This window comes from Mustela putorius, unplaced genomic scaffold (assembly GCF_011764305.1).
Source record: "Mustela putorius furo isolate JIRA1106 unplaced genomic scaffold, ASM1176430v1.1 tig00001433_pilon_pilon_pilon, whole genome shotgun sequence".
Lineage (NCBI taxonomy): Eukaryota > Metazoa > Chordata > Mammalia > Carnivora > Mustelidae > Mustela > Mustela putorius.
The window spans coordinates 1,117,150-1,135,866 of NW_025421741.1; the positions used below are offsets into that span (position 1 = coordinate 1,117,150).

Sequence of the window (18,717 nt, forward strand, 5' to 3'; positions counted from 1 at the left end):
CGGCCAGGAACAGCACGAGGAGCCATGCGAGGTCTGTGGCTGACCAGCGCGAGACAGCACCCAGGCCCCGGGGCGGATGTGCACTGCTGTGTGTGCACTGAGATGGCGCCTGCGTGTCTGTGCACCGGCACCAGCCGACCCGAGGCCCTTCCCCGGCCTCTGCAGCAGCAGCGTGTGCGCCCAGGGGCAGACCGACAGCTGGGGCACCTGCAGCGTTACCCCCGGTAGTTCCTGTTCATACCTCGGCCCTAAGCACTAGCGTGAGCTTGCGCCTGGCCCCGCCACCACACACGTCCTCCGGCTGCGCCTCCAGCCACGTGTGGACAGCCACCAGCTGCAGCCGTCACTGCTGCTCGTCCCGGGCCCTAGCAGCTGGACCCGCAGGCACTTCCGAGGACGTCCAGCCCAAGCAGCATCTGTGGACACGTCCCCCAACGACACTCACTGAGGATCACGCAGCTGTTGGTGCTGTGGACCCCAGTGACGTCTGTGGGTGAGTCACTGCGCTGCTCTGGAACCGCGGCCACCACACCTCCGTACGCGGCCCCTTACCGCTCTAGACCCAGGGTCCCAGCATGCCGCGGCATCTCCTGCCTGCACGTGAAGGTCTTTCCTTACCGCAGCCCCATCGGTGAAGCCTGGAACCCCGACCGCCGCCTCTGCAAACACCCAGACCCTGCGTCAGCGGATGGTGACGGAGAATCGGGGACAGGTGACTCCGCCAAAGGAGTATGTCCCACTCGCCCCAAGGAACAGAGACCGGGAACTGACTGACAATTCAAAGGGACTGTTCGGACCATGATCAGCTTCAGCTGCCAGAGAATACGAGTAAGCGAGCGAATGAAATCTGGACAGTAATCCAAGGTCAAAACAGGAAGTTCAACAAAGAAGCAGAAAAACAATAGAGAGAGAGAGAGAAACAGAAACCACGGAGCCCAAGAGCGCTGTGACCGACGTGAAGTTTAGTAACGGGCGTCACATGCACGGACCAAGCAGAGAAACGATCCGATCAGAACCAGAACACGTCACCCAGCAACGCTGTCCTTCGGAAATGAAGGCAGGACAGACCGTGCCAAACCGACAAAGCTTCAGGGCTCCGACGACACTAGCCCTGCGCACCCAGAAATGCTGAGAGGAGCTCGTCGCGTGAAACAGAAGAACGCTACCCAGTCGCGTCACAATACGGGAAGCAGCAGCGTCCCAGCAAAGCCAAGTACGCGGACAGATTAGGGAGCCTCCAGGAAGGCAGCGGGGTGGTGGGCGCGCCCCACCTCGTTCTACTACGACGGTCGATGAGCGGAAGTGTTACACACAGCTACGGCCACAACAATGTGTCAGTGGACACACAACACAAAAAGATTAAAAAATGGGACATGGACACCACAGAATGTCTGCGGGGGGGGGGGATGCTAAGGCAGAGTTTCGTGTACAACCCACGTTGGTATCCACACGGGACAGACTCTCACATCGGCAAGAGCTGTCGAGTCCGCCCCAGGGGACCCACAACACAGAAACCGCACGAGCAGCTGCGCACGCGACAGAGAGCAGGGAGAGCGCCCGGACGGCTCGATCACTTAGGGACCCGACTCTCCATCACTGCTGAGGTCTTAATCTCAGGGTCAGGGGTTGAAGCCCGTGCTGGTGTGGAGCCTACTTGAAAAAAGAATTCTTCTTCCAAAACAAAGTAAAAAGGGAATCAATATATGCCATTACGGAAAATTACCAACTCACAAAAGAAGAGAAGACAGGAAGAGGGGAAAAGTGATGAAGAAACCCCTAACACCCAGGAAATAATTAACAGAACAGTAAATCCTAACCTATCAGTAACTGTGCTGAAAGTAAACGGATTAAGGGGCGCCTGAGGGGCTCCGTCGGTGACGTGACTGCCTTGGGCTCAAGTCATGACCTCAGGCTCCTGGGATCAAGTCCTGCATCGGGCTCCCTGCTCCTTGAGGAGCTCCCGGGGATCATATGTCAGGTCACAGAGTAAGACTGAAATCCTAACCACGGTGGCGGGGATCTGGACATCAGCAACAAAAGGCAAACCGGAGGACTCACAAATACTTGGGAATGAAACAACAATGAAATCCAACAGGAAGTGAAAAAGACACTGAAACAAAACTGAAAACACAACGTATCAAAACGTGTGGGACAGCAATGCTGAGCAGGAGTTTTACAGATACAAAACCCTCCATTTAAAAAAAGAAAGATCACAAATAACCCAACCCTCGACCTCAAGGAACTAGGAAAGAACGCCCACACGCAGAAGAATGACACCGGACCCGGTCTTGCCGCGCTCACAAAAGTTACCTAGAGGGGACGTAGGACTTCCATGTCACATCTGAAACCCTAACACTCTTCACAGAAAACAAGAGAAAAGCTGCTTGACACAGGTGTTGGCACCGATTTTTGGAACAATACCAAAACACACTCGACAAAACAATCACCACGGAGTGGGGCCACAGCAAGCTAAACAGCTCTGCACAGCACAAGGAACCATCGACAGAGGAAAGGGCCGCATACAGGATGGAAGGAAATGCTGTAACCACGTGTCTGATGAGAAGTCAGTACCGACAGGTACAAGGCACGACAGGTACAAGACACAACGTAGGCACCGACAGGCGCGTGCACGAGGAAGCTGATGTGGTCCGCGCGCACAGCGGAGGGTCATGCGGCGAGGAGAAAGGGAATCTTGCCATTTGTGACACGACGGACAGACCCGGGACGTGACGCTCAGTGAAGTCAGTCAGAGAAAGGCAGATGCGCTGTGACCTCCCTCACCCGCAGAATCGTAGACATCAAACTCGTCCGAACACAGAGCCCAACGCTGGCTGCCGGGGTCTGCCGGTGAGACGAATGCGGAGACATGGATCAGAGGCAGCAACTCTCGGCTGTAAGAAGAGGACACCCCCGAGAGCTGATGCCCAGCACGGGACTAAAGGGGACAGTCCTGTGCTGTGTCCCTGAAAGTGGCCGTGATGGTGGAGCTCCACGGCTCGCCCCGTAACAGCGGCAGCAGACGCAGTGATCGCAGGCTGTGCAGGCTCGCGCTCTTGTGGTGGACATTCCTCAACACATACACATGTCGAGTGACGCATGTCTAATGGCCGATCTTCTTACGTATTTGTCAGAGAAAGAGCACAAGCCGGGTGAGCGGCGGGCGGCGGGAGAAGCAGGCTCCCCGCTGAGCAGGGAGCCCTATGAGGGGCCCGATCCCAGGGCTCTGGGGTCAAGACCTGAGCCGAAGGCAGACGCTAACATCAGTCACCCAGGCTTCCCAATAAATATAAATCTTTTTAAAAATTACTAAGATGGCAAATTTTATGGTATGTGTATTTAACCACAATGAAAAATATCAGTTTTTTTAAACTACGGCTACCACCTTACTCAATAGCATACTCCGTGGTTAAAATCTAAACGTTTTCCCCTAAGTTCGGGAACAAGACAAGGATGTCTGTTTACGCCACTTCTATGCGACACTGGACTGGAATCGCTGATCAGAAAAAAAAATAGAGAAGAAAAAGCAATTAAAAAGATACAAATTGGAGGGGCTCCTGGGCGGCTCAGCTGGCTATGATCTCATGGTGGCCAGGTCGTGACCTCAGGGACCCGGGATCGAGCTCCCACCAGGCCCCCTGCTCGGCGGGGGGTCCGCTTCTCCCTCTGCTGCTCCCCCTCCCTGTTCTCTCTCTGTGTCAAATAAACACAGAAATAATCTTAAAAAAAAAAAAAAAAGATACAAATTGGAAATGAAGAAGGAAAGTTTTTTCTACTTACAGATGACTTGGTCTTATGTCTAGAAACTCCTAAAGAACACACACACACACACACACACAGAGTTAATGACGGAATTTAGCACTTGCAGGATGCAAGACCACACCCCCAAATCAGCTGTATTTTCATATACTAGTCACAGGTTATTTAAACATCAGGAACAGTATTTCATGCACAATACCATCCAATCATAAAACACACGGGAATACCCCTCATCAAGGGGCTGCGAGATTTGTAGGCTGAAATACAAAGCCCGAGGGGGAGGAATCCGAAAGACCTAACTAGACGCAAATACAGCCTGTGTTCACGGACTGAAGAGTTCATGCTAAGTCACAACTACCCAAAGCAACCCGCAGATCCAATGCCAGCTTCACTAAAATCCTGAAGGCATTTTTATGGCCAAAATGGCAAACCACATCCTAAAACACACGCGGAGCCGCCGGTACCACAAGGAGCAAAACAGTCGTGACACCCAGCTCTGTGGGTCGGGAGACGCACCTTCCCCACTGCGCACCTTACACAACCGTGGTGAGCACGAGGGGGCAGCAGCGCCAGGACGGACGAATGAGGGAGGACGGAGAGTCCGGAAATGGAGCCGCGGCGGCGGCGATCAGTAGATTCCTGACAAAGGATCCAGGTCCGTCCTACAGGACAACAACAGTGTCTTCAACAAACGGGGCAGGACAACCGGATAACCACATGTAAGAATGAAGCCGGAGCCCCCTCCCACATGCAGAAATCAACCAAAATGGACCAGAGACCTAAATTCAAGAGCCAAGCCACATACTCCCCTGGAGAAAACCTAGGGGTCAAGCTTTGGGACTCAGATTTGAAAATGAATTCTCAGGTCACCAAAAGCACAAGCAGTATGAGAAAAAACTAAACTGGCCTTCCACGAGACCGAGAACTCCTGCGCGTTACGAGACACTACGGCGGCCGCCGGCGGTAGTGCACACAAATCCTGAATCTGAACGGGGCCGAGTGTCCCGAGTACACCAAGAACTCTTACGTCTCAACAACCGAAGAACAGCCCGATGAAACACTGGGCCAGTGACTCGAAGGGACATTTCTCTGCAGAAGCTCAGTGCCAGCAGCCATCAGGACAGGGAAGCCAGGCAAGAGCGGCGTCCTGCCGCACGCCCAGGACGACGGCCGAGGGGCTGCTTTCTGACAACAGAGAGGAACAGTGAGGGCAAAGGTGCGAATGAAGCGGGACCTCGGATGCTGCCAGCAGGAACGGAGGACGGCGCGGCCATGGTGCAAAACCGCCGCGCATTTCCTCCAGAAGCGAAACGGAGAATTACCACACGCCCCGGCAGCCCCGCGGATACTTGGACGTGAATGCTCACGTCAACACACGCCCAACGGCCAACGTCTGTCACCCAGCGACTGGACGCAAGTCATCTGTCCATACGATGGGACCCTGCGGAGCCATGAACTGAATCGAGGGGCGCGACCTGGGGGCTCCGTCGGTTGACGGTCTGCCTCCAGCTCACGTCGTGGTCCCAGAGTCCCGGGATCGAGCCCCGCATCAGGCTCCCTGCTCGGTGGGGAGTCTGCGTCTCCCTCTGCCTGCCGCGCTGCCTACTTGTGTGCTCTCTAGCTCTCGGTCAAATAAATAAACAGAATCTTTAAAAAAGCAAAACATGAAAAAAATGGAGCGCTCGTGCACGCGACAGGACGAAACCGGAGCGCGTCATCCTGGAGAGACATCGGACGCGGAGATGGGGAGTCGGAAACCGCCCGGGAGCGGCGGGGTCGGAGGGCCGGGGAGGGCGGCGAGGATGCGCGGAGCCCACGGCGGCGCGCGCTGCGAATGTCCCGAGCGCCTCCGACCTGCACACGTTAAACGGCTTCATTTCATGCGACGAGAATCTCAGCTCGATTAAAACCGAAGCAGGAGCGGACAACGGCGTAGGCTGACCGAGCAAACCACGCGCGGGAACCCGTGCTCCGCGGGACCGGCTGCAGGGCCCGCCATCACCCTGGAAACCGAGGAAGGAAACGCCACCATCTACCCCGCCTCTGCAGCACGAGTCGCCGTCAATTGAGTCCTGGTAACTCCGCGTCCTCGTGAACGTGGAGCCGCTCTCCCGAAGAGAAGAACTCGGGAGACGATTTCAGCGACGATGGGAGAACCGGGAGATTCGGCACCTGCTGGAAAAGCCGGTTCCGTTCAACCGTATGGGTGCCACGGGCAGAAGTGACAGCGGACACTCACGGGGGCAGACCACCCGTGCCCAAAATCACCGGCGGGTCTCAGCCTCATAGGCACCCGCCGGACAGCCAAGACGCGGTTCCCGGTGTGTCGTGGTACAACGAACACGGCTTCGCTAGGACGCGTTCACACAATCAGACGTGAACCTCCTCGGCAGTCAGAGCTGACGTCCAGCTGCAGCACGGTGGGACCCCGCAGAGCCCATGATGGCCTCCAAAGTCGCGATTCGGCTAAACTCAGATTGCGGGGCATTCGGACAGAGACCCAGGTGACTCTGTGCCCTCATGGACAGGAGGGTGGGGGGCCCACGAGTGGGGGAGGGACATGGGGACGCAGCGCTGACACAGTATGTAGAATTTGTTTCAACCTGGGGTCCAGTGAACCTGCTATTAAAATACAGCTTTTTAGGCCCGGAGTTTGAGCACGACCGGCATGCAATTACGGAGCTCCTGTTGGCTTAATAAAGTATGACGAAGAGCAGCGTTTCGGGACGGTGAGAATGTGTATCACGACACACGCAGACGTACTCAGGAGTGAAATGACAGGACATGGGCTATTTGGTTTAAAATGCTGGGGTGTGCAGTCCTCACCAAGCTCTGTGCCCGGGACGTGCGCGCAGGGGTCGGCGGCGACAGCGCACGGGGCAGAAGCCCGCGGACGACACGGCCAGTGTCCGGGAGACAGCAGCGACTTGAAGCCTGGAGGCGTCCGCACAGTGGAAACGGTCTTAGAACACCGTGGGGACCCAGAGTTGCAGGGACTGTGCCCGTGGCCCAGTGTGGCATTAAAGCAAGAACTCTGTGTGTATCGTGGCCCGATTTTGTTTCGAGTCCTCGTGGGGCATCGCTGTGCGGGAAACAGCCCCCCGCGGAGCAAACTGCTGCCGGGGGGGGCTTCCGGAGGCCTGCGACCCCCCCACAGGCTTCCTGCTGCCGTCGCTGCTCCTTCATGGCTCTGCTCCTCCTCACCCGGGGAGTCTGTCCCTTGGACGAGCAGCAAAGCCACACATGAGCTCCGGACGGGGACGGAGAGCTCCTCCCACTCCGGACCACGGGCCTGACCCAGGATGGGGGGTGAGAACAAGCCCAGGAGGGGCCCCCAGCCGCCCGTGCACCGACCAGGTCTCCCACGGCTCCCCAGAGCCGGGACCTGCCTGCTACTTTGGTGGGCGGGGCCACATCCCCGCACAGGAGGCCACGGGCAGCCGCTGGCCTGTCAGTGTGACCCAGCAGGAGTCCCAGCGCCTGTCGGCCACTGCCCCGCCCCAGGCTCACGGCCCTGCGGGAAGCCCGAGTCGTGGACCAGCAGCCATGCCTGAGCCTCCTTTCTCCTCGGGGACCAACAGGTGGGCTACGCTCCCCAGCAATAACCTAGGAGACCTGGTCCCGGGAACTCCAGGGCCAGATGCGCCCCCCACCCTCTGCACGCCGCCCGCCTCAGCGGACCACGGCCAGCCCGCAGAGAGGCCGGCGCAGGGTCACAGGATGACCGCGAGGGCACGAGAGGAGGACACGGTCCGACCTTGTGATCTGGTCCCCAGCGCTGGGTCGGGCCACAGTCCGATGCCGCACAGACGGCTCCTCCGATGGAGGGGCAGGGTAATTCTCTGTCCCGAGGGAGGTCCTCCTGATGCCCTCCTTTTCTTGGTTGTTTTTTTTTTTTTGAAGATTTTTATTTATTTATTTGACAGAGATCACAAGCAGGCAGAGAGAGAGAGAGAGAGGGGGAAGCAGGCACCCTGTCGGCAGAGAGCCCGATGCGGGGCTCGATCCCAGGACCCTGAGATCATGACCTGAGCTGAAGGCAGAGGCTTTAACCCACTGAGCCACCCAGGCGCCCCTCCTTTTCTTGGTTTAATCCCCGGCTCTGTCATCCAGGTGCTACAGGAAACACGCGGAGGCTTGAACAACACCCGTGCAAGAGGGGCTCCTTAGGGAGGTCGCAGCCGAGGAGGTGGGAAAAGTGGAGAGGGGCCGCGGGGGAGCGGTTTCCACCGCTGGCCTGCAGGGCCGGGAGGGGACGGTGCTGCTGGTCCTGCAGGGGCTTAACAGAGTGGGCTGGGGGTCTCCAGGCACTGCAGCCCCGCAGGCGATCCCAGTTCCCGACCCGGACGCAGTCCCCAGTAGGGAGGACCCCAGCCTCTCTGCACCCACCCCGTCTCCTTCCCACTGGTGGACCCTGAACACGAGGCAGGAGGCCGGGAGCCCAGGCGACAGGGCCCCCAGGTCACCGTGTGGGGTGCACAGGATGAGTGCCGTGGTGTGTGGAGGGCCGTGGAGGGCGTCCTGGGGCCGCACGAGCTCTCACCTGAGAAGGGGGACACATGGATGCTCCCACAGTCGGGGTCTTGGCGGAGCTGGGCTCTGTCCACCTGGTAATGATTGGCGACCCCTGCAAGAGACGCACGCTCTCCGGTCCCCACGGCCTGCCTGGACGCCTCCCCCGGGTCTCCCGATGGCCCCCGCCATCTGAGTGCGTGACTCCGGTCCAGACTCTGCGCTGTTGCCCCACGTTGAAGAGCCACGCGGCGGAAAATCAGAACCCCTCTCCCCTCACACGGCCCTGGCTCCACGGAGACCAGCAATAGAGAGGGAGAGTAAAGATAAATCTGCCCGCAGAAAACGCGTCAGAAATGGGGTTTAGTGCCTTTGGCAAAAGGAGCCCAGAAACGCAGTGATTTTTCTTCCCTTCACACCACATCCACGGGCTTCCGTGAAGGAAGTACTTGTTCAGATCCCAAAAGGAGCACTTAGGAGATTGCTGTTTGAGTGAAAAGCCTCTGGCCCGCAGAGGAATTTAATTTTGCAAAGTCCAGATCTCCAGACCCGGGGCTGGGCTGCTTTCCAGGGGCGGAGGCTGGCCCCCCAGGGAGAGCCGGAGTCAGCGGAGGGACCCCACCAGCAGGCTCACCCCGCCGCCCAGGCCCAGGCGCACATGGCCGAGGGGTCCCCCGGGGCGGCGGACGCCGGTAGAGGTCACGCTGGGGTCCTTTCCGCCTCGCAGTCGCTCTGCACACGGAGGACAAGTACCTCATGAACCCCTGCTCTCAGCGCCCTCGGGCAAAGCCCTGGCGGGGAGCCGCCGGTTCACACGGAGTTTCCGTGTTTGAGTCTTTCCGTGACTTCCCCGTGTCCCTGGCGGACGCACCGTCTCCCACGGCCCCCGGCAACGTGCAACGCGGCTTCCAGCTCCCACGGCCTCGCCGACACCCGCGGCCTCCGGGTCCTGACAAGGACACTCCCACGGCTCTGGAGCCTGGTGACGGTCCTGTGTGTCCCCCTGATGAGCGGGGACCTCGAGTAGCTTGTCATGTGTCCTGTCACACGCCCCTCTGAGGACAAAGGTGCAGGCAGCATACTCAAGGTCTGTAACGTCTGAAGAAGTATCAGTCGTTCCGAACGCAGTGGGGCTGAGACCGGAACCCAGGTCCCCCTGACTCCGAGTCTGCCGTCTCTGCCCCTTTCCAGGAGCTGTCACCCAGAGTGGCAATTTCTCCGGGTCCCCAGAGCTGCTGAATGACACGCGAGGCCAGAACGTCTCTCAGCCACAAAGACAGCCTTTCCTGCAGCCTGGCCCAGGCCCCCTTTCTCAGCCGAGCATCAGGTGCCCGTGAGGGCCACACTGCAGGAAAGACGTGGGTCTCTCTGTGCACAAACCCGCTCAGCACAGACCCCTCCCCCGGGGCACCTGCAGAGCCTGAGACGGCCCAGTGAGGGGCCGGCGCCCTCCCACACCTCACGTGTTGCTACAGAGTCGCCCCAGCTTCCCTCTGAAGGACCCGCCTCTGTCGCAATCACAGGCACCTGCACGGCCACCTCCCTTCCCTGGGCTGACTCCGCCACCCCCACAAGCTGGGGGAGGCCAGGGCGGCCCCCGCCGTGGACCCCCAGCCTCTATGGTCACTGCAGACAGCTCAGAGGGATTACTCAGGCCCGCGCTGCTCAACAGGCAGCCCAGGGCCTGGATTTCTCTTTCCAGTCTCTGGTCGCACCCTGTCCGAGCTCGCCACTGTCCGCTGAAATCTGGGGCTCTTCTTGGTGGCGGAAAGAGAACTGGGGCAGACCCTGAGCTCCCCCGGAGGCGGGCACTGTGAAGTCTGTTCCTTTTCCCTGCAAAGACACGAAGGAACCTCGGACGAGGTGAGCACAGGAGGCCCCAAGCACACGTGCTTCCCAGCACGAACGGGCCTTCAGCTGACGCCCCCTCCCCCAGCAGGACCCCCGCCCCCAAGGAGTGTCCGAGGCATGTGGCCGGGCCCACAGCTGGGACAGAGGCCCATAGACCTCGGAGCTGCGGCGTTTAGCGCAAGGGCTGCGTGTTTCCATAGAAACAGCCCAAACTGCCGACACAGGGCTGCTGAGTATCCAGCATGTGCCGGGTTTTAATGTGAGTGGACTCTCGCTGCTTCTCCCCGGGGCCGTTTGAAATGCCCACAGGGTACCAGTGAGCGCCTTTCATCTCCTTCCGCCTCTGATGGGCTTTTCTGGTGGACTGACTGCTCCCGGACAAAGCGGGACACAATCCCCAGCGAGGAGGGCAGAGTCTGGGTGCTTTGTCCTTGGAGCCACCGCCTCCAGGCATGGCTCCAGGCCCCCCTTCTCCTCGTGAACCGCCCCGTCCCCAAGGCCTTCCACAGTCCTAACCTGTGCTTTCAAGGACTCCTGCCAGACACACGGAGCCGCTGCTTCTGTGGGAGGCTGCACCTGCTGGCTTTCGGCCCTCGGGAGGGCCAGGCAGGGGGATGCTGTCCTAGGCTGGGGGGCGCCGGCAGGGTCCCCTGCTCTGCTGACAACCTCGCTTCCCTACCCGAGTACAGGCCCCCACGTCCTCCCTTGTGAAAATCTACTGGGCTGTGCACCCGGGGTTCGTAAATTCAACGTCCACACGAGGAAAGAACCAGATCTTTCCCTGAGAGGATCAGGGCACTCTTTAGGACAGGGACTGGGCCGGGCTGCACTGGCTTGATCAGCTTCTCCCCCTGGGACAGGATTCTGCACCCCAACCCTGCCGGACTCAGGCGTGCCCAGGGACCCTCCTTGGGCCAAAGAAGCATGGGAGGGAGTTACGTGCGTCGCTCCCGACCAGAAGCTTTAAGAGCCCCCCCCCCCCGCATCTCTCTCCTCCTTCCTCCCAGTCTCTCTCTCCCCCTCCCGAGCCACTCTCGCCACGCCTTTGGTGGGTGGCATCTTACATGTGTCACTGGAGGGCATCTCCTGGGCAAGAGACAGAAAGGAAAGTCCATTGAGGGGGAAGGCGGCAGCCCTGGCGTGTGTTGGGGGGGCCTGGGTTTGTCGTGGGGGAGAGGGAAGAGGGAGGGAGGAGGGCAGAGCAGGGAGGGGAAGAGGGAGGGGCTGTGAGGGAACAGGAAGGGGCGCCTGGGTGGCTCCGTGGGTGAAGCCGCTGCCTTCGGCTCAGGTCATGATCTCAGGGTCCTGGGATCGAGCCCCGCATCGGGCTCTCTGCTCGCAGGGAGCCTGCTTCCTCCTCTCTCTCTCTGCCTCTCTGCCTACTTGTGATCTCTGTCAAATAAGTAAATAAAATCTTAAAAAAAAAAAATAAAGGAACAGGAAGGAAGAGGAGGGAAGGGGAGGGAAGGGGAGGGAAGGGAGAGGAAAGACGGAGCAGTGGAGGGGGATGGGGCAGTGGGGGAGGGAAGAGGGGGTAGAAGGGAGAGGAACAGAAGGAGTGGAGGGGGAGGGGAGGGGAATAGGGAGGAGGGAGTGAAAGACACACAAGGAGCGGGGAGGGAGGAGGGAGCGGAGGAGGCGGAGCTGGAACTGGAGCCGGACAGAGCACGGAGCTCCCGTCCTGAGGCAGAGCCTGGGAGGGAGGGGGTCGGGAGCGGCGGGTGAGTGAGCCGGTCAGTGAGCCGGTCAGTGAGCCGAGGAAGCGGTTCGGGTGGTGCCGACCACGCGAGCGCGCTCAGAGCACTTCAGCAGCGGCTGGGCCGGGACGAGCAGACCCCGGGTCCGCGCCATCCACCTGCCCAAACGGCCCCCACGCTGGGCACACCACACCTGTCTGTCCGCCTCTGCTCACTTTCTTCTTCCACGTTTCATTTAATGACTCCCTTTAACGAGGGGAATTTGGAACACAATACCATTTACATTACAACCCCCAAAATGGAATATTTAGGTATAAATCTAACAAAGTATGACAAGCTCTATATGAGAAAAACTATAAAACTCTGATAAACGAAATCAAAGAACTAGATAGGTATTCCGTGTCATGAACAGTGAGACTCAACATCGTCAAGGTGTCAGTTCTTCCCGAACTGATCTATGCATCAGCACAATCCCAGGGAAATCCCAGCAGGTTCCTTTGTAAACATTAACAAAGTGAATCTAAAGGTTATACAGAGAAGCAAAACCCCACAACAGTCAACACGATATTAAAGGAACAGACTAAGGGGCACCCGGGTGGCTCAGTCAGTTAAGCATCCAACTCTTGGCTTCAGCTCCGGTCATGATCTCAGGGTCGTGAGATCGAGCCCCACATGGGCTCCCGGCTCACCGGGCAGTGCTGGGATTCTCCCTCTCCCTCTGCCTCTCCCGCTCATGTGCGCGCTCTCTCTCTCTCTCTCTCTCTCTCTCTCTCTCTCAGATAAATAAAGTCTTTTAAAAAGAAAAAAGGCACAGGGCGCCTGGGTGGCTCAGTGGGTTAAGCCGCTGCCTTCGGCTCAGGTCATGATCTCGGGGTCCTGGGATCGAGGCCCGCGTCGGGCTCTCTGCTCAGCGGGGAGCCTGCTTCCCTCTCTCTCTCTGCCTGCCTCTCTGCCTACTTGTGATCTCTCTCTGTCAAATAAATAAATAAAAATCTTTAAAAAAAAAAAAAAAAAAAAGGCACAGAATAGGATTATAGGACTGATGGTACCTGACTTCAACCTGTGAACACAGCGTGGCATTGGTGAGAACATACACGGAGATCAATGGACACGGTACAGAGCCCAGAAATAGACCCATATAAACACTGTCAACTCATCTCCAACAAAACAGGAAACAATGGAGCAAAGACTGTCTTTTTTCAGCAAATGGTGCTAGAACAACTGGACATCCTCGCAGAGAAACAAGCTGAATCCAGACACAGAATCAACTCAGGATAGAACTATGGCCTCAAGTGCGAAATTCTAAGGTTTCCAGAAGATGACTCAGGAGAAAACCCAGGTGACCATTGGCAAGGCGATGACTCTTGAGCTCTGACCCCAAAGTCACAACCCATGAAGGAATACATCCATAATGTGGGCTTGATTCAAACTAGAAACCTTGGTTCTGGGAAAGGCACGGTCAAGAGATTGAGAAGACAAACCATGTCTGCTGCGGTGCCATGATCCAAAAGAGAAAAACTCTTATAACACAGTGATAAGGCAAGAAGCCAATTTAAAAACGGGCCAGGGGCGCCTGGGTGGCTCAGTGGATTAAGCCGCTGCCTTCGGCTCAGGTCATGATCTCAGGGTCTTGGGATCGACACTGCTCATCTGCTCAGGAGGGAGACTTGTATTTCTCTCTGACAAATAAATAAATGTAAAAAAAAAAAAAAAAAAAAAAAACGGGCCAAAGATGTTGCCAGACACCTCATCACAGGAGAGATACAGATGACAAATAAGCATGTGAAAAACGGTCCACATCATGCAGCACCAGGGAGATGAAGATCAGACTGAGGAACCACTACACGTTTATGGGACTGGCCGACATCCAGGGCAGTGACAGGACTGGTTTCTGAAACTGGACTCCTCTCATTCAACGCTCGCAAAAATTAACTTGAAATAGATGAAAGTAAGATTTTATTCTGGGGGTGGCTGGAGACGGTGGCAGCAGCGAGGAGGGGAATGTCCTTGGGCCTCCGTTCCCAGGAGAGGGGAGCAGTGTCGGAGGCCACTGTTCCCAGGACATCGAAGAGAAGAGGAGCAGCCATTCTAGGAACAGAAAAGTGAACACTTTCAGGAAGGCAGGACGCGAGGCAAGGCACGGGAAGAGAGACCGCAGCGGGGGAGCCAGCTCCCGGCCAAGCAGCGGAGCAGCGCAGCACAACATCAGAGCTGCAGAAGGCTGCCCCACTGAGGGTCGTCACTCCAGAGGCAGAGCGGGGGTCGGGGGTGGAGGGGGTGTGGAGCCCTCATGGGGACAGTGTGGTCTCAGGTCCCTGGGATCACAGAAAACCAGGGGGTGGCTGAGTGGCAGAGCCCCCAGGTATCAGTGTGGGGAACCCAACAGCAGACACAGAGCCGAAGCGGGGGTCTCAGATCAGGGTTACCTTAAACCGTGATGCGATGCACAGGCGGGACACTGCTCTTCGAGCAGGGACCACACAAGCGGCAGATCCATGGAGACCCCTCCTTCCTCTGCCCGGAGTGCGACAGGCGTGCACGGCAAGAATCTGCTGGGGTTGGAGACTCCAAAAGGGGCCGTGCGCCAGAGACAGAAACACTCGGGCACAGGCCGGGGGAGCTCAGAGCGCGGCCGGAGACCAGGGAGCCGGGAGGGACTGAGCCGAGGGCGCACTGAGGAGCGGGACCCCGAGCTCTCAGCTCCTCCGGGCCGGAGACTGGGCGCCGCCATCTTCCTTCCCGACCTCCCCTGCGCTACGGAGAGCGCTCGGGGCACAAAAGCTCCAGCGCGAAGGCGAGTGGATGACTTAGCCCCGCCCCTGGCAAGGCCGGCCCAGTTCCAACGCGGGCAGAGACCCTGGCGATCGCGGCCACAGGCCCCGCCCCCAGAAGATCGGCAGGAACATCCGGCCGAGACCAAGCTCGCCGATCAAGGAGAACAGCCGAGCTCCAGAGCTAGGGGAACCCAGCACATAGAATTCATGGCTTCTTTCCCATGATTCTTTTGTCTTTCAAAGTTAAATTTTTTTAATTTTATTTTTTTCTTATTCTATTTTTTAAAATTTTTCCTCTATTTTAACCCTTTTAAACTATTTTATCAATACCTTTATAAAAAATCTTTTCAATTTTTCATTGTTATATTTTATCCCTTCATTGTATTTAACCTTATTTTTTGTACAGATACAGGTGTTTTTTTCTTTAAAATTTTGGGATATAATTTCTTCTTTTTTTTTTTTCTTAGGCAAAGAACTTTATTAATCTTGTTTCAAACTTTATTCCCAGGCTTCTTCAGCTTAATAAGCTGCAAAGAATGAATTGTGTATAAGCAAAAATTGAAAAGAGCCACAGTGTCCAAGGGGCTTGGGCTTAAAAATATTAAAGATCTAGATTTTAACGGATCCATGAACAAAATTTTAAAAAGCAGTCATAATATAAAATAGCAGCTCCCAGTAACTTCTTTAAGTTTTATCTTCTTCAGAAGTTGACTCAATTCAGTTTGCTTCATCAAAATTCTCCACAAGATCTGGAACTTCATCATCATCATCCTCTCCGGTAGCAAGTGGTGCTTTTCCATCCACAGATTGTTTGGGCAGAGCTTCAGCCAGTCTTAAACTAGTCAGACTGTCTGCACCAAGTTGGTTTAAGATACTGGGTAGCATTTCTGTCAGCTTCTTTTTCTTTCTTTCACCTGTAATGGTGAAAGTGTTCGCTGCCAGCGATGCCTGAACTTCGGGGTTGTTAAAGTGGATCACTGGTCCTTGGTTTGTGAACATATTCACTTCTTCAATACCAGAGATATTGTTTACCCCAAACTTCTTTAAGGAGAACTGGAGTTTTTATCATCTGCTGTAGCTGTTCTATGAACCACCTTCTTTTGGCGAGCAGTTCCTTTCCCACCAATGCACACTTGTGGTTGCAGTTTGGCGAGTTTCTGCTGGTTCATGATAGTTTCTTTCATCTTGTTGGAGCAGAAATGGGACCACATGGGGGACTAGGGTTGGTGCTCAGGGGGTCTCGGACAGACCAGCTGAGATTAGGTGCACACACGCCAGGATGTAATTTCTTCTAATAGATCAAAATATACCCTAAATCTAGCTTCAGCCTGATCATATTCTCTTTTTTTTTTCTTTTTCCAACCAACTTATCAATTCCTTTTTAAGAATCCTTTTAAATGTTCACCTTTACAGTCAGATTCCATCCCTTCATCGTGTTTACCCTTATTTTCCTTATTTAAAATTTTGGGAGGTAGTTTCTTCTAAGAGACCACAATACACCCAAAATCAAGTGGATAGCTCTGTTTTATATATATATACACACACACATACATACACACACACACACGTGTGTGTGTGCACATGCACCCGCATATACATATTTATTTTCCCTTTCTTCTCCCCCTGGTTTTAGCTCTCTTCTGACTTGGTTAGCGTATATTTTTCTGGGATCTTTGTGACCCTTTTAGGATTTTACTCTCTCATTCATATATTCTTATCTGGATAAAATGACAAGGTAGAAAAACTCACCACAAAAAAAAAAAAAAAAAAAAAAAAAAAAAAAAAAAAACAAGAGGCAGGACCAGTGGCTAGGGGCCTAATCAATACGGACATTGGTAATATGTCAGAACTAGAGTTCAGAATGATGATTCTCAAAGTTCTAGCTGGGCTCGAAAAAGGCATGGAAGATATTAGAGAACCCCTTTCTGGAGAAAGAAAATCCCTTTCTGTAGAAGTAAAAGAACTAAAATCTAGCCAAGCTGAAATCAAGAAAGCTAATAATGAGGTGCAACCAAAAATAGAGGCTCTTACTGCTAGGAAAAATGAGACAGAAGAAAAAATTAGTGATATAGAAGACCAAATGATGGAGAATAAAGAAGCTGAGCAAAAGAGAGACAAACAACTACACCACGAGGGTTGAATCTGAGAGATAAGTGATACCATAAGATGAAACAATATTAGAATAATTGGGATCCCAGACTAAGAAGAAAGAGAGAGGGAGCAGAAGGCATACTGGAGCAAATTATAGTAGGGAATTTCCATAAAACGTCAAAGGGAACAAGCATCTAAATCCAGGAGGCACAGAGAACCCCCTTCAAAATCAATAAAAATGGGTCCACACCCCATCGTCTAATAGTAAAACTTTGAAGTCTCAGTGACAAAGAGAAAATCCTGAAAGCAGCTCGGACAAGAAGTGTGTAACATACAATGGTAGAAATACTAGATTGGCAACAGACCTATCCAGAGAGACCTGGCAGGCCAGAAAGGACTGGCATGATATATTCAGAGCACTAAATGAGAAAAATATGCAGCCAAGAATACTTTATCAAGCTAGGCTGTCATTGAAAATAGAAGGAGAGAGAAAAAGCTTCCAGGACAAACAAAAATTAAAAGAATTTGCAAACACCAAATCAGCCCTACAGAAAATATTGAAAGGGGTCCTCTTAGCAAAGAGAGAGCCTAAAAGTAATAGACCAGAAAGGAACAGAGACAATATACAGTAACAGTCTCCTTATAGGCAATATAATGGTACTAAACTCGTATCTCTCAATAGTTACCATGAATGCAAATGGGCTAAATGCCCCAATCAAAAGACACAGGGTATCAGAATGGATAAAAAAAAAAAAAAAGACCCATCGATATGCTGTCTAGAAGAAACTCATTTTAGACCCAAAGACACCTCCAGATTTAAAGTGAGGGAATGAAAAACAATTTATTATGCTAATGGACATCAAAAGAAAACTGGGGTGGCAATCCTTATATCAGAAAAATTCTATTTAAACTGAATACTGTAAGACATGAGGAAGGACACTATCATACTTAAAGAATCTATCCAACAAGATCTAACAATTGTAAATATCTACGTCCCTATCATGGGAGCAGCCAATTATATAAACCAATTAATAACAAAATCAAAGAAACACATCAATAATAATAAAATAATAGTATGGGGACTTTAACACACACCCCCACTGAAATGGACAGATCATCTAAGCAAAAGATTAATGAGGAAATAAAGCTTTTAAATGACACACTGGACCAGATGGACATCACAGATGTTTTCAGAACATTCCATCCCAGAGCAACAGAATACACTTTCTTCTCCAGTATACATGGAACGTTCTCCAGAACGATACATCCTGGGTCACAAATCAGGTCCCAACTGGTACCTGATTGGGATTGGGATCAGTCCCTACATATTTTCAGACCACAATGCTCTGAAGCTAGAACTCAATCACAAGAGGAAAGTTGGAAAGAACCCAAATATATGGAGGCTAGAGAGCATCCTACTAAAGAATGAATGGGTCAACCAGGAAATCAAAGAATTTAAAAAATTCAAGAAAACAAATGAAAATGAAAACACAACTATTCAAAAGCTTTGGAACACAGCAAAGGTGGTCCTGAAAGGAAAGTGATACAAGCCTTTCTCAAGAAAAAGAAAGGTCTCAAGAACACAACCTAACCTTACTCCTAAAGGAGCTGGAGAAAGAAGAACAAAGAAAGCCTAAACCCAGCAGAAGAGAGATAATAAAGATCAGAGCAGTAATCGACGAAATAGAAACCAAAAGAACAGAAGAACAGATCAATGAAACTAGGAGCTGGCTCTTTGAAAGAATTAACAAGACTGATAAAGCCCTGGCCAGACTTATCAAAAACAAAAGAGAAAGGACCCAAATTAATAAAATCATGAATGAAAGTGGAGAGATCACAACCAGCACCAAAGAAATACATACAATTATAAGAACATATGATGAGCAACTATACACCAGCAAATTTGACAATCTGGAGAAATGGATGCATTCCTAGAGACCTATAAATTACCAAAACTGAACCAGGAAGAAATAGAAAACCTGAACAGACCCATAACCAGTAAAGAGATTAAAGCCATCATCAAAAATCTCCCAAGA

General features: G+C 53.6%; 1 pseudogene; it reads right to left on the reverse strand.

Annotated features, from left to right (window-relative positions):
* Nucleotides 1-15,216: 15,216 nt before the first annotated feature.
* On the reverse strand, nucleotides 15,217-15,774 carry LOC101687041 (annotated as a pseudogene).
* Between the last annotated feature and the right edge of the window lie 2,943 nt (nucleotides 15,775-18,717).